The sequence below is a fragment of the Habropoda laboriosa genome, unplaced genomic scaffold (genome assembly GCF_001263275.1).
Source record: "Habropoda laboriosa isolate 0110345459 unplaced genomic scaffold, ASM126327v1 scaffold143, whole genome shotgun sequence".
Lineage (NCBI taxonomy): Eukaryota > Metazoa > Arthropoda > Insecta > Hymenoptera > Apidae > Habropoda > Habropoda laboriosa.
Genome location: NW_017100404.1, coordinates 249,148 through 273,183, shown reverse-complemented (window position 1 = coordinate 273,183; position 24,036 = coordinate 249,148). Strand labels below are relative to the sequence as shown.

The window sequence follows — 24,036 nt, the reverse complement described above, 5'->3', positions numbered from 1 at the left end:
AGTGAATGGCTTTTGCTGCGGGCGGGCCGGACGGACGAGAACGGAGAAAGAAAGCTCGCGTTCAGGGGAACAATCGTAACGTTATATTAGAATAAGGAGCGATTAATTAGCGAAAATCCTTTTTAAACAAAAGATATATAAGTAAGCGCGCGCGCATGCGGTGCCGCGCTTCGTGAGCTCGATTTATTAGCGAGTTTCGTAGCTTCGCTGGATTACATCGCGTATTACTTAAATTGCGGCTCTACTTAGAAGCAGGCTTGCACTGCCTCTCAAGGGTAACCTCGCCACCCTGAGTAAACCGCACGGGTTATTACAGGGGGGTGACTACCATCTGCCCTCCACTACTTGCAAGACCGTACACCTGGCAAGCATTGGCGCTAGTTCCAAGGGTTTCAGTGTTCGTAACACCCGTTCCGACAATGTGTGTACATCTTTGATATTATGGGAAATTGTAAAAATTGGGAATTCGTGAAAGTGTAGAAAAGCTTATGACAGGAAGTACTTTCGAGTGAATTATTTATATTACCGAATTCTGAAGGTTTCTTTTTATATTCTACGAGTATAAGTAAACGAAAAATTTTAGAATGTTTTGTATCATAACCGGACAAAGAAAAAACTGTGACACCAAGAAATAAAAATATGTAACTCGAATTCTATACATTCAGCTTTCTAGAATGAACACTAACAGGTGCGTTTCATTTTCAAAAAAAATCTGTTACGTTTTCATGGTATTGTACTTATGGTAATCCTTTTTTCTACATTCCTTTATAGTATAATAACCGAGTAGCAAAAACAACTTTCTTATATCCTATCATTTATTAATTATCTTTCTTCTTTTATATTTCACCCAAAAGTGCCATTCTTGTCTCGTATCAAGCATTCGTATTTCTGCTATAACTTTTCAACGAAGCTTCAACCGACCTACGTTCATATAACATTTTATCCCCACTTACACCCATAGAGCACACTGGCAAAGTTTGATCGAAACGAGCTGGGACACCCGGTACGTGATATCTCTCTTTGCTACAAAGATACGATTATCCGTGACGAAGTATCGTCGCATCGTCAGCGAGTGTATTTGATCAAATGGAAAAAAAAAACTATTGCTTAATTATCCGTAATATCCACAGCAACGAGTATCATGGACCATCGAGTCCGCACGGTTTGAGAGAGCGATGAGTAGCGAAAAATAAAATTCGTGCACACCTCTGTGCGTGTGTACGAACGTAAATTTGTACAGGCTCGGACACACGCAACCCCTTGTCTATACGTGCGTCGACACATAGGCAGAGTGAGGTAGATAGAGGTAGAGAGGTACGAGGTGTACAGTCGATCTGGTTGGTTGGGGTAAAAACAAAAATCGAAGCCGAGCCCGCAGATACGCGGTTTTTGCAAAATTACGGGTCCCGCCTCGTACCTTTGCACGTTCCCGTAAATCAATCGCCGCTTCGACGTTCGTATATATTTTCCGTTAATTATTTTTATTCACAAACCCGCGCGTAGGAACGCCCAGTGCGCCCATCAGGACCGAACCGTGCATCAACACGCTCTCGACACTACGCATCCACGCACTATCTCTCTCGCAGTTGCTCCAAGAACACACGTCGAATTTTTCTAGAAACCCCGGGAACATGTGCTCTCTCTCTCTCTTTCTCTCATTTACCACGGTGCGTCCAGAAAATTCTGTAAAATATGGACGCGTGGGCATACGTGCATAATGCCCCATCTTTTTCTCGCTACCACTCCAGTCTCTCTCTCTCTCTCTCTCTCTCTCGATTTTTTTCCTATTTTCTTTCGGGTACACTCGTCGCTGACAGGCGTGCTTGTACACACGTCCGTTTTCCAATAGATGAAGAGAGAGCAAAAGAGAGGACTGGAGGAGGTAGTGTAGAGGCAGGAAGGGTGGGGTTGCTTCGTCAAATTTGCACATTTATTCGTTTACCGGCATACAATCGAGCTTAAAACTCGGCCGAGTTCGTATGAATGCGTGGACACCGGCAGCGTATGTGCGTCGCTACGCAGGAACTTCATCCCTTATTCATAACCCTTCGAAGGGCTTGATAGAGCTCCGAGGCTGACGCACCACCACGGCCCATCTCTTTCTCTCTCTTCCTCTCGTATTTTTTTTTTTTAACTTTGGCCTCCTCTCTCTCTCTCTCTTCTTCTTCTTCTGTCTCTCTCCGGTTTTTGCACACGCAGCAGGAGTGGACCGCGCGCGTGTTCTCCCTGAAACGCTTCATTTGTCACGCGGCATTGTGTAATTCGTATAACAATCTTGCGCGTCTTTCGGCGTCGGTGCAGATATAATTCGTGGCCGAACTGCCGCGCCGGAGGGAAAATCGTGGCCGGGATGACGGACGAATAATTTGCATCCGCGAATACGTACATACGTACGGAGCGTTTCAAAAGGACGACCACTGGCTGGAATTAACGGCGATTCTTTTCCGAAGCATCTTTTCAGCATTTTTCGGCGGTAAAATGGTGTTCATTATCGCTGACAATTAGCGGATTTGTTTCTTTTATCGATTTGTTCGCTTCGGAAATTCATCGTCCTTTGGACGAAGTAATTGATATCAATTCTTGCCACTTCCCTTGCAATCGGTCTAATGCTTATCGCTGCAAGTTGTTAGTCTTTATTTGGTAACTTTCGGTGCAACAAACAGAGGATTTTCTAAATATTTTCAGGATACTTTGCACTTTTTAACGGAATACCCGGTAAATCTCGATAAATTGCATTATGCTGTTACATAGCTCTGCCTCCAATGAATTCCAGACAATTACTATTGTTGTAACCGAAATAGCTAGCTATTAACAGTTGTGTAACACGATAAATGTAATTAACTCACAGCTACTCTTTACTCAAGGAAACAGTGTTTTCATTTATAGCTAAGAAACAATATACAGGGTGTCCTGATTGTTTCTCATCAAACTTTGTTAGTACGTTCTACGTGTGTAAGCAGATGGCCAAGAAAAATGGCAAAAATGGCGATAGGACTAGATTTGACTATCATATTTTTTAATATAACCTCACATACAATTCCCTTCGTATATTTTAACAAAGCTTCAAACGTCCGATACTCATTCTCACAGACACTCATAGAGCACAGTGACAAAGTTTGATCGGAAGCAATTAGGACGCTTAGGGCAGCTCAGAAGCCAAAATAATGAACTTTCTGATATTCTTCCAATTTTAGTATCAAAGCGCGTACTTGGTGTTTAATTCTTCATAAATAGTAAATCGTATTGCGTGGAATTAGTCATTTTCGATTCCGATTGGCTCGTGTCGCAACCGAGTACAAAGAGGAATCGAAAGAATCGCTGCTTTCAAGCGAATCAACGTCTCCTAGGCGAGATCAAACGCTCGAAGACGCGGCAAGTGTAAATAAAGGGCAGGACGTGCCGGTTGCATAATTCGTGAAAGGACTCGGTACGGTGGGGGGCCAGCTGCTAATTAACGGTTCAATCGCACACTCGGTCGCCCCGATAGTTTAATTGATTCCGAAATAGTTGGCGGCGCGAACGGACCAAGCTCAAGCTGCGGAATGAATCAGAGCGCCACCCTCGTCAGGCATCCTGCGGTCAGGAGATCCGGCAAGAAATAAATTACCAAACGCTGCGCGGCTCCCAAGAATGTCCACCCTTCTTCCGAAACGTCGAACCGTTCGCGAAACAATCTCGACGTGGATCGAACGACTCGTTCTTCCTTTCCCTCCCGGTAACCGCTTCGATGGGGCGACAGCAAAGACGAGTCTCGATTGTCACTTCCGTGCTTCACGTTGGGGGGAAAGCCCGGAACGGAACCGTGTTCCACGAGAGAAATCGATTCGGCGAATGTAAAATTTTGAAACTGAGGAAACATGCCTTCTGAAAGCGAACGATGCTTCTCGTGGGGCGGAGAAAGAAGAGATTTCTCGGAGATGCAAGGTAAATGAAAATTATGACAGGTGGGTGTGACGATGATTGTGACAGATTTGGAGCAGTGAAATTTATGAATTGATGATTATGGTAGATGTAGAGCAGTGAAATTTACGAATGTATGGTTGCTACGCAGGCTTGAGAAACGTTTGGAGCATGTTTGGGGAATTTTTAGAGCTTTTACTTGATGTTTAGTGTAGGTATTTAATTATAATGAAATTTGAACGGGTTGAGTGAGGAATAGTCAAATTTTTGGAAAAACGACCAGCTGAAAGGGAATTAGGCGATACTGTTTATGAGAAGCAGTTGGTAATTATTATAGATTTTGCAAAAGGGATGGTGAATTGTACCGTTTCATTGCTGCTATTTTATCGATAATAATGTCGATATGGTTAATGATCTGTTAATGATCTATTCCTTTGATGCAGGTGGATTATTGGTACTCATTCAGTTTAACTTCAATGCAATATTCAGTGAAATTTTAATTCTAATATTCATCGTCCGCATTTTCTTCATAACTCCTAATTCATTTTTATACTTAGTCGTCTTTAAATTATCGATTATTTAAACCTAATGTGTATCAAACGTAACCGGTAATAAACACATGTTTTACTTTATCACGAAATGTGATATGCGTGACATCTCTTAAAATAATTGTGTTACCTAATTAGCAAAAACGTTTGGTACGGACATTACACGTGTACTCGTACACAAATGTCGCGTTTCGGGAGAAAAAATTTCATTACCTACACGATATATAATAAATTACTGTAAATTACACATTTACTTCTTCACTCCCCCTCAGAATACGTGTACGTACATATGTACAGAGGCACGTAACACAGGTGAAATTTTTTTAGATTAATAAGAGATCCTCGAAATATGAAGTGCAATTTAAAAATTACCGCTTGCGCACGTGTATATCCTATTAAAATGTGCATATTTTATTTTGCGATTCTTTGAACAAGTGTTGTTTAATGAAACGTATAATTATAGAAAGGGATATTTATCATCTGTTGTAAATATATAAACAAAATATTTCGCTGCAGATGTATAAAAAAATAATATTGATTCACTACTATCGGTGTTTTTCTAACTTCTCCGCCTATTTATCGCCCTTTTTATAAAGTGGTTATTCGTTCGCAAAATACAGCCTTGGTGGAAAGTATCAGACACACCGTAAAGTATGCATTATTTAAAAATATTTTTGCATTAGGTGGAAATGCAATTTTTTATTAATTCTGTCAATATTTTAGTTCAACTGCACAACGCGAACATTTGACAATCACAGCAATTTCTTTCGGACTCTTGCCGTTTCACTCTTTTTCGCATATTTCGAGGAAAACTTTCAAAACATCAACAGCAAAACTAGAAACACAAAATGTACTTAGACTACGGATCGCTCGGTTGTCTTACGTCTCACTGTAAACATTGTCAACAGTCTTAAAATTCCTCTGAAACCTAGCCGACAAAGGATGATGAACATCAGAAAGATTCCAAGGAAACAGCTTCCACAGTAAGTTGCAATAATAAAGGTGCCTTATACTTTTAACCAAGGTTACATATCGCGAAATTAACGTCATGCTTAACTCCTTCACTTCTGCAGATTTTGAAACTTGTTTCACGATGCTAAAGTAGATGTGCGCAAAGGATAAAATTAAGGGTGAAATTGGGGAGAAAATGCACCAAAAGGAGCGAACTCCGCAGAGCCTACAGCAACGAAAGGGTTAAAAACTCACCGACCAAGCTAATACTTTATTTACACATTCTCGATTAGTCTACTCGATGAGACAAGTGAATTAAACAGGAATGAAAAATTAACGACAATATTTCAAACTCCAATTACGAAGCACTGAGAATCAACAAATAAGTTCGCCCGCGATAAAACAGAAGATAGCAAACTGAATGACGACACAACCTCGGTGCGGTGGGAAAAAAGATCGCTATCAAGAACGATTGTATAGGCGGAGAGGGGTGAGCCTGTGCGATCCGTGAAAGGAAACGACGATCGCGAAGTTGGCCGGAATATTTGGAAAATTCGACGAGCAGCGGCGCGCAAGTTAGTCGCGGTAACAAGGCGGCCGGTCTGAAGGAGCGAAGTTGGTCATAACACACGTGTATCATTACGTGGCCGGGGGAGTTTCTCGAGTTTCGACTTTTTCCGGTACACGGTCCCGAGAGTGCACACCTTGCCGCCGATTCCTCTGACTTTTCTCTCATACATGGGCTCCCTGGCCGGGCAATCGCGAGTCATAGAAACGTTCTCTTGTGTGTTTTGTGTACCCTACGAGTCCGCTTCGTGTACCTGTTGGCGAAGTATCGCGGCCGTGCGCTACAGTTATCGCGTAGGTACATGATACTTGGACGTTCTCGGCTGAAAGCGTATTTCCATGGAGAAGTAGACGGGAGCGGTTTAGGTGTTTTACAGCTTTCCAAAGTGAGTTTCCGCGAACCTCGCGATTCGGCCAACTATCGTCCTTCTTCTTTTTTTCACTCGCGTGTTCTACCTTGATCACAGCCTCCCTCTTTCTCTGGTATACGTTGCTCCGTATCTCTCTGTATCTGCTTCCCCCCCTTTTTTTTTCTCTCTGTCACGTCTCCTTCTGTTCGTCGCCTTCAGACTTCGTGTGAACTGTACTGTACGTTCCACGACCGATCGCATCGGCCATCGTTGTTTAATAAAGCCGCAATAAAGGCGCTGCCTGAGAAGAGTCATCTGATCTACGGAGCGTAATTGCGAGTAATCCAAGTGTACACAACGCGTGTGTTTGCGCGGGCATCTATAAATTGTGCGCGTGTGTGTGGGTGGGAAAAAAAAAAAAACGTATGCGTGATGTCGCCGGGGCGACCCTTTGTCAGAGCCGGACTCCACAGCGATATTAGTTTTCAAAGTTTCCGCATACTGTTCGACGGAATCGACGATCACCGGCTTTAAATATTACCAAAGTTTGTGTGATACTTCGTTTGGACGAAAAATTGGTTTTTACTCTGCAGTCGGGTAGACGATAGATTATCCATCGTTTGGAGTACCGTGTTGCAGCCTTCTTTTCCGCCGGGGAAAATTTCAGTTTCTGTTATAAAGGAAAACGAAGGAACTTTGTAATATCGTTAGCTGAGGCGTGAATTTGTTTTCGCGTGTGAATGTTAGATAAAAATCTGTGTAATGTAATATCGCAGGAATATTTTGTTTGGAGTTTGATCGTAACAGAAATAACGTTTCGAGAAATGTCTGTGTTGAAACACTTGGTTCTGCGGAGGAAGACAAATTAGGTTACGAAGGGTTAATGAACTGAATAAACCGGAGAATTAAACTGAACACAACGAGACTTGGATTCCGACTGTTTCACCAAGCGTTGAAAACGGGGTTTTTAAATGGGTTACAGAGGTGTTTTTACCCTTCGTAATAGCGAAAAACAGGAAAATACTGAACGTGTCTGAATCATCTCTCCCCTGGTGTGAAGTGCGTAACCAAGTCACGCGTTCCCACCTGCATGGAAACATTAAAGACACGAGCCAGTGCTGTAACTCGTCGAAACTCTCGATGCTTGAGTTTCGATGATTTTCTTTATTTATCAAGTGCCTAAATGGTTGCGCAAAGCTTCGATAGTCGTCGTTTGCACGGTTTAAAAATGACCAAATAACGTTCGAGGCGTCTAGATTTTCTCTATAAATTTTCTTCGCCTCGACGTTCCCCTTTCTTTAGCACTTCGTTAGCAATAAAAATACAGCTTTAACCTTTTGACACTTTAACCCTTTAGCCTTTTTACACACTTGGCAAATTTTAACTGCTTCTTTCTCTATTTTTCAACAGAAAATTTATTTCACTAGTTCGTTTATCGTTTAATATATTTCTACAGAAAGTCACGACGCTAAATACTCAGCGAAGAAACAAAATGAAATTTCCGATTCAAAAATATTCCACAAACTGTCAATTGCACTCTTTACTGAAAAACATCGCCGAAAACAGTCATCTATATTTTCCTTCCCTGTTCAATGTCTTCGTCTGTTTCTTTAATAAAAAATTATCACGACGCTAGATACTACTTTTCCACGTTTTAGAGGCAAAACAAATTTAGGATTGAGCCATTGTGAAATTAAAAATATTCCAACAAACTATCGATCACGCTCTTGCTGATGAGATAACTCAGTTAAAAACAGCAATTTACGAGTGCTTAAGAGCAACGGCAGAGAGAGATTGCGCAGCATCTTGGCGAGTGTCTTGAGCGCGTAAAGGGGTGTAGGAAAATTCGGAGTGTGCAGGTTTGCAGACATCGGGAGCAATCAGGCGACCAACGAAACCGAGACAGTCTGCAATAATTATCGGGGGTCTCGGGGAAGAAGAGAAAAAAGGAACGACGAAGGGAGGACGGAAGGGCAACGGGAAAGAGACAGGGAGGTCGGTGAGCGCGGACAGAAAAAGAAAGGAGAGCAGAAAAGAGAGGAGAGTTGCGAGGGACGATGAAAAGTTTGACCGGACGCAGTGAGCACAATGCACCATGGTCCACCCTCTCCACCTCCTCGACCGATCCACCCCATAATCCCACCCGTATTGTACGACCAATCAATATTGTTTTATACCGCGAGTCATGAGACGAGCCGCCCCGATGGCTCGACCGTTCGATCCTCCTCTATTTCTCTTGCAACTGCATCAGCAGTTGCTGCTGACTTTCCCCTCTGCTCGTGTTGCCCGGAAATTCCTTCGTATTCGCTGGATTTTCTTCCTCGATCGAAACCTTCTCCACTCCCACCCCCCAGTGTCTATTCGTTCTTACTTCAGGATTCCAAGACTTCCTCGGCTAGCCAGTCGAAGCACCTGTTTTGTTCCAAGATTGATCGATGCTCGGCTGCCCTCGAACGACGAATTGCAAATGTTCATCCGACTTCTCCTCCTCCTTTTTTTCTTCTCTCCTCTCCTTTTTCATTGTACCATGTTTCCCGTCGAATCTCGACTTATTCTCCGACTTCGATTACCTCGTTTTACGCCGGGAAATTACAGGCGCGATTGTTGCGCGATCTTGCGTTATCCAGGCCGACGAGTTGCATGAAAAACCGAAGATTCCGATCAATACTCGGTGCCAGAGGGGGAGGGCGGTTGGATGGGAGTGAACGGCGAGCGAATGGAAAATATCGTAAGCGATCGCGGATGACAGCTTTCCGATCGAGCATCTTGTCGCGCTCGCCACGAAGGATCTATTCAGCGAATCTGTCCTCCGCGACCACAAAAGCGAAAGAAAACGCGAGGGACACGCGGCGGCAGAGACCAGAGGCCGATGATAGATCCACGAGGCACGTCGACGTCGCGCTTTTCAACCGGCGAGACGCGTCTTCAACAGCGAGATTGTCTTTAAACACCGGTGACAAGAGGACGCGCAAGAACCGCCCACAATGTGCATCCGCTTGGCTCACTTCACGAGGAGGATACGTTTCGCTCGCTCGACGACGCTGATTCAGGATTATTCTCCCTCTTTAATTATCTCGGCTCCGCTCTGTCTCGTGGCCTCGCAGGCCTCGTCGACGTCGTCATCGTCATCTTCTCTCGTGTTAGCCCGCGGGAAGGGACAGAAGGTCCGGTCCGCGCCGCGATAAACACGTTTATCTTCGAGAACACGCTTCTTGGGGCAGGAACCGGAAATTTTGCCGGACGATAGCGCTGGTAGGTATCTTGCAAGACTCGAGGCGATATTCTCCTTGGACCATTTATTTTTCAAACACCTACGCGTCTCTTTGGAACCGTTTCGCTCAGGACGATTTACGAGGAATTCGTGAATCTGATAAGCGTAAGGCAGCTACGAGCTTCCGAGAAACGGCGATTTAGCAGGATAATTCAGAGTATAGGCTCTTATGCATGGTAATTCAGGGGAATGAATACTTGGATATTGAAATGCATTTTGCAAGTGAAAGTGTTGCTCGATATTGGATCCAGTGTTGGTGATAAATAGCTTGATAACCGGTGATTCGATTATTTGAGATCGTCAGATTTATATTTGTCTCCAGTTACTTGATATAAAATGTACGGTTCTTTCTCTATTTCACAGAAGTGTGTAATTTGTTGAATTTGCGTATTGTAACTCATATTGACGTAAAAGCTCGTTGTTTGAACAGTGTTTTAAACAAATTGATATACGTTCAAATTAAATACACAGTGAAAAAGTCAAATTTATATGTAGCACGAAGTCATTTTTTACGCTTCTGATGACGCATTTTTAAATGGAAAAAATTTCAGGACACGATATAAAATTTATGCTGAACAAACAACGATAGAATAAATTTCTTTGCGTTCAACGAAGTGTGCAATGTTTACAAATTGGATTTATCGAGAAACCGAGAAAGAAATTGGCGCAGGTCGAGTTTCTGAAAACCGATTGAGTTCTATTGAGCGCTATCAAGAAAAAACGTTCGCGGGAAACGTTCATCTTTATTAGGAAGAGTATATACATATAGTTGGGGTAGAATGACGGATTTCAGTCGAACGATAAAGACAGCGGACGGAGAGTCATCTTCACGTGTCCGACACTGACGACTCATAAGCCTGCGACCACATGACACACGCATCACGTAATCTCGGTTATGTGTGTAAGTGACTGTGCATGTGCGAACGTACTTCTCCCCTGCACCGCAGACGCAATTCTCCACTCACTACCACCTAAACACAACCCTCCGCAACTACGTAAATAGGTTCTCCATCTATGAGCGTAATCTTCGTACGATGTTCATTATATCGAGATCTAACCACTCTAGTTTTACCATTTACCGCATAGTTGGCGTGTATACGCGAAGACAATGATACAATTTGATCACTTTGCTCTGTCCCTTTTTTTTTTCGCGTGTTCCTTTCTTTTTTCTTTTCTCTCGTATTCACGATTAAACGGATTTCATGGAGACCGTGTTGACGTTGAATGTGATGGATTTTCAATCGTGCATTAAAGAGATGGAAATTGATTTCTCCGATTTTCATTCTTTTCCCGTAGGCAGCTATTATCGGAGGATCGGAATTCTGAATTATGTCGAATTTTAACTATTTAGGATGAAGATTAGACTTTTTTTTTAAATATTAAGCAGGGTGGTGACAAGTTCTGTGCTCACGTATCTTTTTAAGTTTCTTCTTTTCTATTTTAATTAAGTATGAAGTTCTTTTCTATATCCTCGACAAAATTGCTCCTAGCAACGATTAGAGTTAAACTCCTTTTTTATCAAATTATTGTATCATGTATCCTATATTTTCCTCGTATAAATGAATTTTAATTGATAAACGTGTTCAACGAACTGTAGATAGCATGATAAAAGTGCTCGTAGTTTATTGTAATTTAAAGCAAGCGACAGAAAGATGTAAGAGTCTTCAGATTTGTCACAGTTATAGTCCGAAAGACGTGAAATAGTGCAATTTTAACAATTTTTAACCGTTTATAGCTCGCAGCAACATTAACCGATTTCGATGAAACTTTCAACGCGTGTGTAATCGACGTAAATCTACAAAACGTATTTTTTTAAATTTTCATTACGTGCTCATCTAGTATACACAATTTGCAAGTACTCTCGCGAGCAACTATCGCAAAAATTTCTCAGATAGACTCTTAGCCAAAATTCACTTGAATCGTCAACAATCAAGATTGCCCACAGAATATTAAGCAATTTGAAGAAACCAGCGCGCGCAAAGTCTCTCCGTACATTGGCTCAATGAACAAACGAACTGTGGTTTCGCAAAATTCCTGTGATCCGCAGACAGAAAGAGACGCGAGTCCTAAATTCCTATGATCGTCTACGCAAGAATCACGAGTGCTCGTTTTCTAATCACGCGACGAGCAAAGAACCTTGACAACATCCCGAGCGGGCCTGCCGGCTAATTAATCGTTGCGACTCGATCGAAAAGAGGCGACACCGGAAACGAAAAGGGGACCGTGACTCCGGAGAACACGGAATGAATCCCTGTGGCTAGGTGGGACGCGCTTACATCACGGTTCGCGTCCATCCAGCGGACAGGAGAAACGAGTCACGGTGAATCGGCAAAGGCGTGTGCAAGTGCATCGAATCGACGGTAAACCGAAGGCGAGCCAATGTACGCTGAATGGCCGTCGAGAATGGCGACCGACAATGGATGATCGGCGTGTTCTTCCGGAGCGATCGCCGCTTTCCGCGCGGTTCTACGCCCATTGCCGTGAACGGGGCCGGATCTTCGCTCTCTGGGCCCACATGAACGCGATTGGACCTACTAGTCGTTTCCACGTTACCCGCCAATCGGCGACTTTCGAAATGGTGGAATAAAGAATCCGGATAATTGCGCCGCCGCTCGCACGCGATCCGCTCACCAGCCTCCAGCCAGTCCTTTTCGAGATGGAGGCATCGATTTTTGCGGACGGCCTCGAGTGCGTATCCGCCTCGATATCACGTACTGACCACTTGAGGAAGTATTATTGCTCAGAATGAGATGTCTAGGAAAAATCGCTGCCCGTACAGATAGATAGCTCTGCTCATTGTTACAGACTGGCGGATGTTGATGCAGTTACACTGCGGCGAGGTATCCATATAGAATATGTGAAATATGAAAGTATGACAATACGATTTAAAGTAACCGAAGTGAGTTTTAAAAGGCTTTGGCATCTTTTTTCTTGAGATTTAATTTCTTCCAGAATTCACTTTTCTCTCCAATTTTTACCTCTCTTCTGGAGGCAGACTTGTGAAATGTGAAGCATTTTGAAGGACAATATTTTTAGTAGCGATTTAGACTTCCTTCTTTCAAAAATATTTCCACATTTCTATTTCTGTTAAATACAATCTTTTCTTCTCATGTATGGTCATTAATTAATTGTCTAAAAATTCAAGTGTTCTCTACATAACTTCAAAATCTTTCTGGTAATTGCAAACCTAAATTATCACTGTTTGCCGTGCAAAATCTATACGCGAAATTTTTGAAAATCATTAACCCTGTCGACCAGTTGAACGATACAAAGCAGGAGATGCGTCGCAGGTATTCACTCGTCCCGCTGTTTTATGATACATTTTATGTCGACGAACAATAGAGGTGTAAATTGGTGTATTTTGATATCAAAAATTGCGATCGGAGCAAGGTTGTGTGCCGTTCGGCGAACCTTTATATTCATATTTGGGGTCACTGTCAAACTTCACGCCCGACATTGACGATCCCCCTTCGAGTTTCAGGGGTCAGCTTGCTATTTCTTCTATTCTTTCAAACCATTGTCATTGTATACTTCACTTCTCTGCAATGCAACCAAGTTTTGTTATACGATGACGCGCTGGAAAATTCATTTGCGAATCTGTTATTTCTACGCTAGCCGAAAGATCTGTTTCTCTCACATATTCGTTCTATCGTTCTTTCACGATTATCTCATTTCCTCCTATAATTGTTATTTAGTTTGTTGTTCACTTAGACAACGGTAACGAAGGATGTGAAAATTCTGTAACACTTTATCTACCATACTATCGAACTTCCTCTCGTATACCAAGATAAATTCCCCCAATGGTTTGATCCAAAAAATAAAGGAGCAATAAATGAAATTCGTAACAGATTCATTTTTCCCTTAAATTTCGCAACTCTTTGCACTTCTCTGTATGCAGAAGGTACAACGATTTCTGCATAGCAATTACTACTGTGTTTTCGTTAACATCGGTGGTATCAGAAAATTTTCAACTTCCCTTCTCGTTCTTCTATGATTCCCCCGTATCGTCGATAATTTACACGAAACGAACAAACAAAATCAGACTATTTACCCGATAAAAAGATCGTTCATGCGATCATGACGAACAGCGTGGTAATCGTTTCGCATTTCTCCTTTCACGCGAAACACCTCTGTTCACAGTTTGTCGAGGGCCGGCGAATTAATATTTTCACCATTATAATCGGTCGAGAGAGCCCCTCCCTCTCGGCGATCGCGGTCTGTTTGGTTTGTCGTAATAAAATTTGCGACAGTTTCCGTCGCTCATATGCATAATCGACGCGAATCGCTTTTATCGTGCGCGCGCGTTCGCGCGCCCGTGCAGGCAGGCATGCGAGCACACTGTGTTAACGATGCTTGACGACGCGTAAAATCAGGGGTGATAATTTGGAATTAACCGAATTAGTATGTTACGGCTTTACAATTGCGTTACAGTGGGCCGATGGTACACGCTCGCGTACCCCGTAAACTTGATAAAAGAAAGTGTTTGTGAATTCGTTCGCACGGGCGGGGTGTCACGTTTGAAAACAGGCCTATGTATTCGAATTTCGCTGTTGCAAATTCAATTATCTCGTTAACGTCGTTCAAAACTTGTGTTTCATACGCGCAATTCGACGACGTGTTGCTTCTTAAAAGTTTCTGCTTGAACGTCGAACTACGGACGCCGATCGGGAACGATTCTCTATATACCGGGTGTCCGAAATTGTTTCCGATGAAACTTTGCCAGTATGTTCTACGGGTGTTTGTAAGGGAAAAATGTTATACGAACGTAGGTTGTTTGAAGCTTTTTTAAAAAGTTATAACGATAATACTAAATGTGAATGGACTGGTAACGAACTTGAGGTTGCAATGATCAGAAGAGGAGAATGATACCGGAAAAAGTTAGCATTCAACACGTTCAGCGACTTCAAAGAGTAAACACAGCTCGCAAAAAGAGACTACAGATGTGCATATCATGGATCTATTCTCTATTTTGTATCACAACCTCGTATTCGTTACCCTTCGCTTCGTATTTTCGTTATAACTTTTTAGCAAAGCTTCGAACGACTTATATTTACGTAACATTTTTTGTTTATCTGTATCCGTAGAACGTATTGACGAAGTTCGATAGGAAAAAAATATTGGGACACCCTGTACATGCGAATCTCCAGCGTGAAATCGTTAACGAGAGTTTGAGAAATGTAACATCCGTGTAAGGTCAATCCAGGGTGAACCGTTTCATCTTAAGCAGATGTCGATTTGGGATGCGAACTTGTGACTCTAATCCTTGATTTGGAGAAACTTGTCGTGACTAATCGCAGCCCTCTGCGGTGCTCGAAAACTTGTGCGATAGCACGCAGAAACTGGTAGGTGTGATACGACAAGTGCTGTAGCCGGCACACTGATCAGATATATTCCTTTTGAAATGCAAATGATGATATTTGTTCGAACTATGTATTACACATCATATCGAAAGGTATAATTAGGAAAGTACGGTAATGAGAAAATTCGTGCTTCCAAGTATTCGCTATCATTTCCTCTTGAAATCGAACTGATAAAGCTAGTAAAATGATGAAGAGTTGTCGAAGAAGACACTTTCTTCACTCGCTTGATTTCAGAGAATTTTTTCTAGAAAACTGTCGAATACAGAGAATACGAATTATAATACTTTCCGTTAGAACAGAACACAATTTAATTTCCCATTCTGTCGCTGGAATAAACGGTGTACCTGCTCGAAAGGAAAATTGATTTACACATCGAAGCTGTTCTACAAACAGATCCGCTCGCGAATAATTTAACGACAGTTTGAAAAACCTTGTCACCAATTGAATATTTCTTAAATGACGTAACCATAGGGAAACGGGGAGTCGCGTTGGAAAAAGCAAATAGAATCGGGCGAAATTTCGCCGGGGCAACGCGCAGAAACATCTCGGAGCGCGAGCGAACAATGGTTCGTTCGTGCTTTCAAAAAGTCAACCAAATTAATTTCAATTACAGACCGCGGCCCGGTTCGTCTCCTAGCAACCGAACGTTAGCGGAGAACGCATACGTGCTGGTAGCTGCGCGAATATAAATTGGCGCGGCAAACAACTTGCTGGCAAATTGTAATCGGCGAGCGAAACGGGAATAAAACGCGTTACGGGGGAAAAAATACACGCGCACAGAGAGAGAGAGAGAGAGAGAGAGAAAAGGAAGAAGAAAAAACACACGGAAGGCCGCGGATAGGGAGGAGGAGGAGAGAGAGACTCGGATGTATCTCGTGCACATTAAGTAGGCAAACGAACGACAATATTCTTGTGAGCGAGATAAACCCGGGAGAGAACATGCCCTCGAATGCATATCTCGCAAACGAGAGGAAGCTTCGCGATAATTGAAACGCGAAGATCCTTCGACACCTCAACGCTCCTTTAATCAGTCACGTTCAAAAGAATCTCCGTAGCACTTGCCAGATACAGAGAGACAGGGAAGCTTCGCGATAATTGAAACGCGAAGATCCTTCGACACCTCAACGCTCCTTTAATCAGTCATGTTCAAAAGAATCTCCGTAGCACTTGCCAGATACAGAGAGACAGAGAGAGAGAGAGAACGTATTCGAAACCTACCAAACCGATTCTTATTCCAGCAAGGAGAAAAAGGAGTGGAACCACCTTCTCTCTGGCCCGGTGGTGGTTCTCTCGCGAGCTTCTCTCGGTTACACAGACTCCTCAGCCGAGGCGTAAAGTGTTCCAGGGGCCGCCTTTGATGTCGAACAATCGGTAAAGCGTGGATGATCGCGCTGGAAGGCGTGGAATTCGGCGCCTGACGAGTGACCTCCGCGTCGTTTGGTCGTTTCAGCAGGTGATCGGTGCGCGATGAGGGGTAACGGTTGTCCGGGGGATGCAGGAGTGCGAGCTGGAAGACGGCCGTGGGACACGGAGCAAGGGAGAGCAAAGGAGGCGGAGGTGGAGGAGCAGGAGGGGTGGAAGGAAGAAGAGAACAGGAGAACGGGGGTGGAAAACAATTAAGGGAAGGCGAGGAGAGGGCCGCCTTGTATGATAATGCGTTGTAACCTCCGGCAGAGGAGAACGATACGGTGAAGAAGGAGGTGGAGACGACGGTGGCGGAGGCGGAGGTAGAGGAGCAGAGGTTTGCCGAGGATGAGGCCGGATGAAGCGCGGAATGGAGGGGCAGCCGCGAGAAGGGGGTTGGCGGAGGTCGTGGTTCTTACTTTGCATTCCTTTGTGTGTCCTCCTGAGCCCTCCATCTACCCTCCTACAACCCAGTCATTCTCCTCCCTCTTGAAGCTTGAACTAACGCCCGAGGTTTTAATGCACTTGTCTACTCCACATACCGTTCATAAAGACATATATGCCGTCTGTTGAACGAGCGGGCAGGAGGACTGATTCTTGGAAAGAGGAGTAGAACGATGAGCGAGAGAAAGAGAGAGAAGAAGGGAGTGAGGAACGGTACAAGAGGGGGAGTGGGTGCAGAGAAAGAGGAAGGAAAAAGGGAGACGGGCCGCGCGAGCGATATACGAAGAAGCGAGAGACGGTGCCCGGCAAAAGAAGAGCGCCACGAGAAAGAGAAAGCGGAGAGCATAACGATATGAAATGCATTTTAAATTCTAAGCATTCGCTCGCGTCATGGAAAGACCTCGGCTCTTTGCTTGCATAATCCTGCCGGTGATGTATAAAAGTTAAAAAAGAACGGCGGAGAGCCAACGGGGAGAAATTAAAATGCACTGGTCGAATCAGACCTTTGCCTACCGGCCACGGAACTTTCGTCCAGGGCATCCGTCTTCGGCGAAGACTGCCCTCGGCCCCTTGCGTTCCCCCGATCTTTCGCATGAATACTCGGAGGTGGTGCATGTGAAGCTTTTGTTCTTCCAGGGGAAATGAACTGTTAAGAAGCTAGTTTAGTTGATAGATCTCGAACAATTTAATAAGCTTGTGTTCGGTATGTGATAGTTTCAGAGGTGTTGGAAAGAATAGAATATGAATTTTCACATTATTATCGTTTTCTCTTTGTTTAAACTGTTCGTGTTTAAATCAGTACTATAAATGTCCTTAGCTCTTAGATTCGATATCTACCAGTGGTAATTACACCTTGTAAATCGGGCGAACGATATCGTAAAATTTCACATTCGTATCTTTATAAAATGTGAAAAAGAACAAGCTCTTTTTGTAGCCTGTTTCCACTTGTTCCGTGAAGTATCAAAGATGCGAGACCGAACGTGAAAGAAGAAATGCGAGGTTTTTAACTAAGCTACGGAAAAGTGGCCGAAGAGAATCGATAAATCTAAAGGAACAGGGCGGACAAAAATATGAAAGTATCGAGATCGAAAGCTATCTTTCACACGTGTTGTGTTCCCTCCGTTCGCGTGTCAATGAGATACATATTTCATTGAATATAAATACCGGCTCCCACGTTTCTTCTCAGCCCGGTGTAATCAATATGCATTCAGTTTCCTTGCATTCTCCCTGGTCGCTTAATTTCGCGCTTGTTACGCGCCCGATGATTTTGCGAAGCGACTCCGCGCCGAGTTTTCACTTACGAAATTATAAACGCTCCCCGTCAAAGGGAACCGCGAATATTTTGTACAGTCCTATTGTTCAATTATAGCAGAACTTACCTCTTGTGTCCCGGTATCCGCGCACCAACCAGCTCTCTGCTACGTCGTCATTCGTCAATCTATAGAACAAACGAAACAGAGAAAGAACAATTAGCGGGAACGTGTATCGCCCCGTATCGGTGCTTTTCATTTTCGAGGGAACGCGAAACAGGTTCGAAATTCGTTAAAATGTTTAATTAGATGCAACAAGGTCAAGAGCAACAGCATCGGAATTTATAATAATTTCGATTTTATCGCGGCGTTTATTTCACCGACGGGCATAAATTAATTTCGATGCTCGTATGCCGGTAGTTTTAATGAATTTCAAGTAATTTCTATTAAATCGCGTCACCTTTGGCAGCCGGCCGCATTATGCCGTTCCGCCGGCCACTTCATGTTAAAATCCGCAAATATTTATACAAAATAATAACAAAATACGGTGAATGAAGCGCGTGGGTGAGAACGGCCGGTACAATGCCGTCCGATAAACCGACACGATCATCGACCCTCGATTACTAATTACCAGTGTCGAGGTTCTGCTACTCATTTCAATCGTAACCGATAGAATCGCGTGCACCGTGCGTGTGTGTAGTCGATGAAAGAAATATAGCGCGGTCGTAAATTAACCCAAGGTCGAATGTCACAGTTTTTCCTTTTTCGATTAGGATTGAATCAAAGCTACTGGCATACCTACTTCATGCGACCCTTTCAGCTCCTTATTTTTTCAGATTTCTTTTCATTCGCTTGTCGATATTCTCGAATATGTAAACTTCCACGTGAGTAATACACTATTTTTTCTTTTTCGACATTCACGTCACTCTACTACTCGAGAATGCATATTTTACCGAAGATGGATTATAGGAGGACCTGTTTTTCTTGTTACAGTTAATCTGAGAAATCAAGATAGCAACTTTATTTCGCTAAAAATAATATATTTACACACTTTTCTCCAAATATTTGTCGATACTGACATTCTTTAATACCTTAATCGAAGCAATACGAAATAATGATGAAATGACTGGAAAAACCGCGCTTCCAAAAATTGCTCACCGCGTCGCGCTGACCAATTTCACCGCCCCGCAACATTTCTTCCATCGACTATACTATCAGCACCGTCGTCGTCGTCGTTCGAAAGAAAAGAACTTCTCAGGAGAAGAAGAGACAAACGAGCGAGTAGTTTTTTTTCTTTTTAAGGAGCGTGTTCACGTGCATATGACTGATACAATGGCGACGTAGGGTCCGCCCGTGGATGTACGAACTGGTACACACCGGTCGATTCAGAGGAGACGTGCACGCGCGCACGGGAAGCAGCAGCAGCAGACAGACAGAGATACGAGAAGAGAGCAACGGAGAAATCCTTTTCATACGGCGGAAAAAAGAAAGCGGGCGCGAGATTCGCGCTTCATTCATGGGCCAAGTCTATGGGGCGAAAAAAGACTTCTCCTTCGAAATGTAATTAGCATGTCTTCGCACAACGGGCCAGACAATGCTGCCGTTTAATTAGTATGCGTCTCCGTGCCTCGAGACCGTTACTTCCCGCCCCCCCGTTGTGATCCCGTGTCCTTTACCCTCCTACGCACGGCAAACACACGTGCCAGGGAACGCACACACCCCATCGCGGGATCCACCAACGAACCGTGCACGTGTTTGTGTGTTGACGCATCGCGCGTTACTGCACGCCGCATCAGTGTCAATACGAGTGCATCTACGGACAAGCGCGCTCGCGTGCGCACGCCTGGCTGTGGTCGCGCCGCTATTATCGCAGACAGAAACACCCTGTTCCGCGTTATCGGAGCTCCTCTGAACCGATCTTCCTGTGATAAATAAGCGGAGGTAAGGGAGTGTGCGTCGTATTAGGGAGACTTTGATGGATTAGGCGAAGTCGCCGTCAAGAAATCGACGAGCTGAGAAGATTGCACGGGGTCAATTTGGAGAGATTACTCGTGAATTATAAGCTACTGTCGGTCTTTTCAAAATTTTCCCTCATTCACATTCCTGGTCTCGATTGAATAATATCGCGGGGTCTTTAAAGGGCCTTTCAACGAAGAGGGTTCTTTTTTTTAGTTTGTTAAAAAATTTTGGATTATTTATTATAAACTGAAGTTGAACGTATGGTAATCATATGTGAAAAATAGTGTCTGATAAATGGCCACCGCGAGTTTTTCTTAATTACAGCTCAATGCCTTCAATAGCACTCCAGGTCTCGCCTTTAAACTGTTCAATTGTTCGCGTTACATTCGGGTAGCCCCAAAGGAAGAAGTCTAACAGTGACAGATCGCACCACTTGCATACGTTATTCCATTGTAAAATTGCTAAATTTTACTGACGAGAGATTTCAGAAACAGAACAACATTCAGTTTTCCAATTGAAAGATATAACCTCATAAAAAATCTCATCTTAATGAACGACCCTTTACTTGGCAATTCCAATGCTACGACATTTCCCGGTAAACGAGCTCGTGGGGACCACTAAGAGGCTTCAATAAGGGTATCTCCCTTGTAAACAAAGATTGCTTGTGAATCATAAATTTCGGTACTGTGTAAGAAAACCTGAAGCTGGTGAAGCAAGCCCAGCTCGCACGCGTTAAACTTTTTTCTGGCCTGTTTCTCGCGGACAGTGTTTACAAATCAGGCAGCACGACACGTCTTCACTTTTGTTAACAAACGGTGTTTATACCGCGCGATCGCAGTCTTATAAAGAATGCGCCCATTTCGCGAGAGTCAGAAACGTTCGATTAATCTTGCGCCCGTCTTAATTTCGGCTCGGAATGTTTTCAAAAATTCATCTGCTGCGTACTACTCCTACCTATGATACAAGTTACACTGATATCTACGCTTGGTGTAGTTGATATCAAGTCCAGGGAGCCTGTCAGGGTAGGCGGCTGATGAGGGGTTCTTAGTGGGTAGCACCGGTATTTACCGGTGAGTCCCAGTGTATAGTCGGTGGAACAAATATAGCGAGGTCGAATCACTAATGTTAGCAATGAAGCATCGTCAGGTTTATTGATTTAAGAATAGAAGGATTTAAATATTAACTGTTACTTTATAGATGAGCTGGGTGCGTTCTAGGTACAGATTTCCCCCGAAGCGTTAGTTAATGGTATTAGTATAGTCGGTGGAAGAAATATAGCGAGGTCGTAAATTAGAGAATTATATAGCAGCACTGATTGAAGGGTCTAAAGCGGCATTTTTCGGTTTTAAGACTTTTTAGCACTGAATCAATGCTAAGACATATTTCAGATCCTTATCTTCTTAGGTTTTTGTCGATTCGCTTGTTGGTGTTCTCGGATGTGTAAACTTTAACGAATTTTTAATCGAAAACTTAATCGAAAATATGGAATAAGGTTATTTCACAAGAGAATTAGTTTTCGAGAAAATTGAATTGGAAGATTCATCGAGTGCACATTTAGTATGAAATTATTAATAAGAAAAACGTTCATTTTGTTTGATTTCAGAGATATAATAGCCTTTAGAATGCTCACCGTTGAGTCGTATGATGATAAAAGGAACATCAGGACAACGCCCATAACTTCCAAGACAATTTTTACTTCTGACTCAAACTTTTCCCCCCACTTTATCAACGTGCTTTGCAAATATTATTAAAAAATGGGAAAATTCCATCGAACAGTAAAGTCACAAAAAAATCTGAAAAACTGTCACCTTTTTTAAGCGTTCAAACAGATGTAACCCTTTAACTATCTCTCTGTTTTATATTTGCACTACTAGATATGGATCTATGTACATTACGACTAAAAATCTTTCCTAATTCCTCACTGAAACGACGTGCAACTGTATCAAAGTAACGGAGATCAATTAGCAACAAGCACGCTAATATCCTATTCTCGGTAGTTCGAGTCAATTTCGAACACTTGCTATTTCATAACCAACGAGTACCCGCAAGATTATCTAACAACCACGTTTTTAGAAAATGGCTGGAAGTGTCCAATGATGCGCAAACTCGGCCACAGGAAAATTATTATTAACGCGATCTTGACGCAAACAAGAGCTACGACTCCGTCCTGCTATTGCGTCCTTTTTTGTTTCGACGAAGGTCGGTACCGCGGACACATGTTCCCACGGTTCGAAGACTGCGCTTTAATGGCAGACTCGAGCCAGTGGATGTGTGACGCGACCGTGACGCATTAACGCGACACGTCGATTCGCAATTACCGTGCGAGAATCCGCTCACATCCTCGAGACAATTGCGGTGGGTGACGAAGGACGACCAATTTGCTGTTGAGCCAGAGGCAGAAAGCTACACGGCTTCCGGGATGGTAGTATCTCTAGTGTCAAACGGTGGCAGCAGCATTGCCAACGATCATGCGTTGATAAGCAAACCGACGATAGCCGAAGTGAAAAAAGAAAAAAAGAAAAAAGAAATACGAGAAGTCCCGTCTCTCGTTCTTTCTCTTTCTCTTAAATAGAGAAAGAAAAGGTGAGGATGTGGTAATCGGTTTCTGGTCGAAATGAATATTTAAAAAACATATTCAATTCGTAATTTCATCGCAGTCTTCTGGATCTTTCCGCTCGAGTGTCGTTTCGTTCGAGTGCTCCTTTCAATGGGACGCATTGTTCGAAACGTAAAATGTTGAGCACGAGAGTTTTACTTTTATTACCGACGTTTTTTCGAAATTAGTTTCGGAGCGATCGTCGAGATAATTTAATGGTATTTCACGGTCTACGCGGAACCATTAAAAAAAAAAAAAAGCAGAGAGAGAGAGAGAGAACGACCAAAATATAGATGGTATGGCGGGGAGAGGAGAGAGAGAGAGAGTGAGCAGGGTGGAGGGGCAAGAAGAAAAAAGAAGGAAAAACGCAATTAAAAGCCGATTTCAAATTGCGATTGCATCCGCCTGTAAAATTATCGTTAATGCACCTACCGGCGCGGCGGGTCTTCAATTAAATTGTTGAATGTTATTTTTCCGTGGCCGTAACGCTTTTCCTGGCTTCCTTGCACGATAAATCCGTCCTCGAGCGTGAGGAACGGATACAACGTCGCGGCATAATCAAACTTTTTTAGACATCCTTCCTCGCTGATAACTCCCCGGGGCTACTTCGTCCGATCTATGGCGGAGCGACGAGATATTTAGATGCAGCTCTTTCTTCTCCAATTTAACGTTTCATCTTTATCCAATAAAGCAGATACGACACTATCAGCTCGTTGCAGATTAACCCTTTGCAATCGAGTGGCGACTGAGAAGCGACGTTAAATAATCGTCACTTGGTAAACAATTAATGAAAACAGAGAGTAAATTTATGAGCCTCCGTAAATTTGTTCACCATGGTGAAATAGAGAGTACATTGAATATTGAAATAAAATAGTACAGTTTATTTCTGCGTTAATTTTAAAAAGTTTCAAAGAAGATCCGATTTGCAAAAGGGTCAAATGACCAAGGTATCAATGAAACTTTTTATGTTCGCAGCTTTTAGGAAAAATGATATTTGATCATCGGAGAGCAAGGTTATCTATGCCTTTGTTAGAGGATAACTCTTAGTTTCTAGGTTTTTTGCTTCAGCTTCGTCGTGAAATTTCGGATATCAAAAGTACTCGGAGGAATTTAATTTTTATTCGTGGTTCACTGTCGTACACAATCTGCCATTTAGCAGTGAAACAATTACCATGATCGCGGTGGTATGTCTATTGCTCCACTGTTGAATGACAGATGGTTTTGGTTAACTTTTTCGCGGGCGAATTAGTCTTTTCAAAGGATTTCTCATTTATCTATCGATCCCGTTTGCAGTGAACATTAAGTTCAGATCGATTTTTTATCGAGTACCTAAGTGTGTCAAAGGGTTAACTTTAATCTTCGTTTCGATCTGATTTCGGTTCACTTCTAGTTGCTAAAGAGCAATTCTGAAAACCTCACGCAGCCATTTCGTACGC

At 43.1% G+C, this 24,036-nt stretch overlaps 1 long non-coding RNA gene across 1 annotated transcript in view; it reads right to left on the bottom strand.

Moving 5' to 3' along the window:
* Positions 1-24,036, bottom strand: part of LOC108575380 — a 127,452-nt gene that overhangs the window by 88,286 nt on the left and 15,130 nt on the right. The window contains exon 2 of the long non-coding RNA XR_001891429.1: positions 18,175-18,233. This is a non-coding gene — a long non-coding RNA (uncharacterized LOC108575380). The remainder of the gene's footprint in view (positions 1-18,174; positions 18,234-24,036) is intronic.